This window comes from Myotis brandtii, unplaced genomic scaffold (genome assembly GCF_000412655.1).
Source record: "Myotis brandtii unplaced genomic scaffold, ASM41265v1 scaffold208, whole genome shotgun sequence".
Taxonomy (NCBI): Eukaryota; Metazoa; Chordata; class Mammalia; order Chiroptera; family Vespertilionidae; genus Myotis; species Myotis brandtii.
Window position 1 is genome coordinate 6521846 of NW_005357764.1, and position 6004 is coordinate 6527849.

Sequence of the window (6004 nt, forward strand, 5' to 3'; positions counted from 1 at the left end):
CATTGGCCTGTGGACTGAAGGGTCATGGGTTCAATTCTTGTGAAGGGCACATGCTCAGGTTTCGGGCTCAATCCCCAGAAGGAGGGCGTGCAGGAGAAGCCGATCAGATTCTCTCTCATCATTAATGTTTCTCTCTCTCCCTTCCTCTATGAAACAAACATATATTTATTAAAAATAATTTCAACCCAAACCCTAGTCCTTGCTAGAAGAGAATGGTACTTGATAATATTTGTAATCACTCTGGTTTCTGAGTTTGCTAATCCCGAATGAAATAGGATTACCATTCCACTGTTGAATTTCACTCCACTTTAGCTCAAGAAAGCAGCAAACAAAAATTTCTGGTTTATGTAGACTTGTACTCCTGAAACCAATATAATTTTATTAACCAATGTCACACTAATAAATTCAATTTTTAAAAAAGTACTTTAAAAATTTCCATTTTGACCCCCACCCCCACCCCTGTGTTTCTCTCCCTGTCCACCTAAACCTCACCTTCAATTATTTCTTCCCCTCCTTTACTTTTAATAGCCATGAAACATGCCACGTGCAAAGCTCTTTGACTGGAGGAATGTGTTACCCATTAACCCAAGCCCTTTCAATTCGATCAAAGAAGAAAACACTTCAGATCGTTTTGCAACATTATCAGCTTGTCTGTAGTGGCATATTGCCATCACCGAAGTCAGTGACTTTAATAAACATCTTAAAATTGTTCACCACAATGTCCCACCCAAATCAAATTTCCATTCCAAAGCAAGGCTTACTTTACTAAGTAATAGCCAGAAATTACTGAGACTTGGTGTCTAATTTTAGATAAATTAATAAACAAGAGGCTTTGTAGACATAGGCCCTGACCTTTGTCAATTAACTGAATCTCCAGCTGAACCCTGTGGAAGAGAGGTGGCAGAAACAGAGCCTTGTTTTAAGACATTTTTTAAAATGATTTTTTGAGAAAGAGAGAGAGAGAGAAAACCTCTATTTGTGGTTCCACCCATTTAGGTTGGTTGTTGTATGTCCCCAGTCCCTGACCAGGCATCCAGCGCAAACCTGAAACCTAGGCTTAACAGGAAGATGCTCTAACCAACTGAGCTACCCCGCCAGGGCTTTAATCATCAGGTTTCCAAGCTGTTGTTCTTACCTTTCAAAGAGGAGGATGGTGGCCACTTTACATTGTTTCCTAGGAAATTCCCCTATTCCCAACAAGGGCTTTGCATACTCTACTGGGGGCTGTTACTTGCATTACTTGTACCTTATAAGTATCAGATAGTCTAGTTCAGTGGTCGGCAAACTCATTAGTCAACAGAGCCAAATATCAACAGTACGACGATTGAAATTTCTTTTGAGAGCCAAATTTTTTAAACTGAAACTATATAGGTAGGTACATTGTTATTAACTTAATTAGGCTACTCCTAAGGCTTAGGAAGAGCCACACTCAAGGGGCCAAAGAGCCGCATGTGGCTCGCGAGCCGCAGTTTGACGACCATGTGTCTAGTTGATAATTTTGTAGCTAAATTCAAGAAAATGAGCTAAATAAACTGGACTTTATTTTCTTAGCATTTGTCCCTTCAATGCAATTACTATCTACTTAGCTTCAATTCACAAATAACTTGAATCCATAGGTAAATCTCTATTTGATGGGCCCAATTTTAATAGAACCAATAGAATGATTGCTTATATTAAAAGAGTTAGCACAGCCCTGGCCGTGTAGCCAAGTTGGTTAGAGCATTGTCCCAATAAACCAAGGTTGTGGGTTCACATACAAGAATCAACCAATGAATTCATAAATAAGTAGAACAACAAATCAATGTTTCTCTCAAATTCATAAAAATAAAAGAGCTAGCACAATGCTTGTTGCCATTCTGCACATGGTTAGTGGGAAGGCTAAAGTGATGGCTGTAGAAAGGTTTTATATTTGCATTTAAGTCTCAAAAGTAGCTTTTTAATCATTACCAAAATGATTTTTTCTTCACTGATTGGCCAATGATTAGTGTTATTATTACTCAGTATTGTTATATCTCTGTTTTTCCTAAATGAAAAATCCATACTGGCATCAGAAAACCTAAAAAGCTTGTTACAGATTCAGATTACTGCCCTCCATCCCCCTTCCCTATCTGAATCACAATATTTGGTGGAATTTTTTTTGCACGTGTGTGTGTGTGTGTGTGTGTGTGTGTGTTGAAAGCTCCCCAGGAGGTTCTGATGCATAAAGCATAGAACCTTGGTATAGATAAAACCAACTGGTTGCCTCACTTTTCACATTTCAACAGTCAACTCTATGTAAGTCCTACTTTAGTTTGCCCACAGTTGTTTCCAGTCTCATAAGGCAAATTAAGTCTCGGTACTTAGCAAAGTTTCTTTGAATCCTTGTACAAAGGGAAAGTTCTATTATTGTCATAATATCACAGTCTAACGAGTAAAATGAAAATTACAACTGGATGATAAAAATGGAACTTGATACTAGGGTTTTCCAATGACAAGATTAGCATTTTATTTTTCTATTCCTGACAATCAAATTCATAGGAGGTGAAGAGATAATAGAACATAAAAATAACATACAAACACAATTCAAGAACATTTAACCATCTATTGTAGTGTTCTTTTTAAAATACATCAAGGTAAACAGAAATATCTTTATATAAATTATGCTTAACAATCTGTATACACTGTAAAACAACTGTTAAAATTCACACTAAGATACTAGTGCAAGCAGTGTACAAAAGTGCAAACAAGGTTAGTGATGAAAATTTATCACCACCTTACCACTTCAACATACTCTGCATTCAGCCAAATACTGAAGGCCTCACCATGGAAAACGCTTTGATCACTTATAAAACCACCAACTACATTCACCCTAGTGCTCTCGCCTCAGTATGGCAGCTGATTGCACTCAGGTTGGGAGCAGCACCAGGGAATACAGAAACCTGTGTAGAGTAGGCCATTCTGATGTGAATCCTTACACTTGACAATGAAAAAAATTCCAAAGACAACTTGTATGTCAAAACTATAGAACTGTCACCCCTTTTTACACTCCCCCCATTTTTGATATGTATTTTTGCCCTCCAAATTTTTTAAACTAAAATTAAACCTAATCCTCCTCCCCTATTTAAAATGCATGCTGAAGAATTCATCCACTCCAATGCAGCTTTTCCAAAAATTAATTCTGCGTAAAATCACACAAAAGCCTTTCCCATTTCTGCCCTAAAATCTATTTTGGGTGGGGGCACTTATAAAACAAAGTTGACTTTGGATAAGTTTGTTTACTTGACTTTGGATTCTACTTAAAAGTGTGGTCAAAGACCTGAATAATCAACCAGTGGTATTACATATATTAGCTACTCAATGTTCTAAATTCTGGGAACAAAAATTAGTTGGTTCCGAATTGCATCTTCAATGGACTGTGGATTTCCCTTCATCCTCGGGAGTCTTTGTATCCAGGTGTGGAGTAGAGGTATGTGAGGGGGGATGGTTCAGGAGTAGTAACTTGGTTTTAACAAAATCCCGATCACTTTACACAGAGGCACAGTCCTCTATTACAAGAGCTTGCTCATTTTCATTTTATTACAAAGCACTGATCTACTTTTCAACAGGACAATGATGGAAATAACCAGAAGCATCAATGTGTAGCTTTGAGAACTTAGTCCTTCACTGAAAATAAATTGTTTTCTGAATCCTCTTGTTTATAGCAAAATATTAAATGTTTATAGAAAGCCTTTAATTTCCTATTAATTTTAAATTAAGGAATTTGTACTTGCTAGTCTCTATTTTCATGCTTTCTTGGAGATTTTTCTTCACTAACTTTTATATGTTTAAAATAATCCAAACATTACCCTCTAAAGAAAATGAAAACAAGATACTTTGAAAGACTTTCCTTTAAATTAGCTATTCTCGGTGTACTATGGTCAAATTTATTTGGCAATAAGTTCTTGCAAACTTCAGACACGTAAGTGACTAACAAGACTGAAATGCTACCCTGGCTGGGTAGCTCAGTTGGTTAGAGCATCATCCCAATACACCAAGGTTGTGGGTTCAATCCCAGGTCAGGGCACATACAAGAATCAACCTATGAATGCATAAATGAGTTGAACAACAAATTGATGTTTCTCTCTCCCCTTCCTCTCTAAAATAATAAAGACTGAAATGCCACATTGAGTCACATACCAAATACAGTTTTAGGAAATGTGAACCTTTCCCCGGAATCTCTCAAATCACGTCAACTAAGAAGTATACTGTTTCTGATGGTAGTACTTGTGAAAATGCTGGTTTGTTTGTTTGTTTTGAGATATTTTTTAGAGGGAGAGCAAATGAGAGGGGGAGAGAGATACATCAGCTGCCTCCTGCACACCCCACATCGGGGATCGAACCTGAATCCAGGCATGTGCCCTGATCGGGATTTGATGCATGGGGTGATGCCCAACTGAGTCACACAGGCCAGGATGAAAATGCTGGGTTTTGAATGTGGTTGATCAAATCATTTTGCAGAAGGCAAGAGTAACTGTGTATTATTGCAGCTATTACCCTATTTAATGATTTATAAGTAGTTTCTGTACTGGAAAACACTATAGAGAAGGGTAAGCCAGTTGAAAACAGGAAAAGAAACAATGTTCTGCTTATATGTTGTAAACCACAATAAATTTGTCTATGTACACAGGCACACAAAACTAAAATTTAGATCTATGCAGGCAACATCTGAATTCATACATCTTTGGCACTCAAAGATACTGAGTTAACTAAGCAATGGTAAAGAATATTTTTTCATATCCAGTAGTCTCCCCTCTTATCCTTGGTTTTACTTTCTGAGGCTTCAGTTACCTGTGGTCAACCATGGTCTAAAAGTATTATATAGGAAATTCCAGAAAAAAAAAATCATAAATTTCAAATTTTGTGCCATTCTGAGTAAAGTAGTGTGATGAAATCTCATGTCGCCCCGCTCTGTTCCACCCAAGACATGAATCATTCTTTGTCCAGTGTATCACTCTGCATACACTACCTGCCTGTTAGTCACTAGTCTCTTAGTAGCTGGCTTGACTATGTATCACAGTGCTTATGTTCAAGGAACCCTTATTTTACTTAATAATGAGCCCAAAGCACAAGAGTAAGGATGCTGGCATTTCAGATATGCCAAAGAGAAGCCATAAAGTGCTTCCTTAAAGTGAAAATGTATGTATATATAGGACAAAACATAGTATATATGGCTCAGGACTACCTGGGATTTCAGGCATCCACTGGGGGTCTTGGAACTTCTCTCCTGTGGATAAGGGGGGTACTACTGTACTTTAGGAAATGTCTATGCCCCAATTTAAAAAATGCTGTACTCTCCATTCTAAAAATTTACTGAGATAAAAATAATAATAGAAATAAAAATTCACTAATATAAAGATAAGCTGAAATCTATCAATTTAACCAGTCACCCAAAAGTATAACTAACAACAGTCATTGAAGTAGGTATGGGGTTAAAGAATCTTTAGAAATATAAAAGTGGGCTAACACTTTGTATTTTTAGAGTTTTGGAATTAAGATTTTAAAACACCTTTTGGGCATCCTGATTTATATGGAACCGAATCTTAACTTGTATATAACAGTGTTAACAATTACATTTTCATACCTTACAGTGAGAGGTGCAAAGTTAATTTATATTCTTAATAGGACCATTTACACTCAACATACTTCCCAGGTGCACACACTCACGCAGGCACACACAGGGTATATGTTTTCCGCAAGTGCTTCTACTGCTTCTTGCCATCTCTTGAAGGGAGCAGGGACTCGGTGTGTGTGCTCCGAGGAGCTCTCAGAGCTGGAGTATGCCCAGTGGCTGGGGAACTCTGCAGCCCACGTCCCTGGCACTGGGGAGGCAGCCGGTTGCTGCTAAGTGCAGCTTCTTTCTAGAGGTTCAGGCCACATGAATCTTACGTCATTGGGAAAATATCCACAGTTTAGACGTGGTCCACAAAGTGACTTTGTTTCTTTGATCCCAGTGTCAGAACTAGAATAAGAATTCTGGAACGAGATA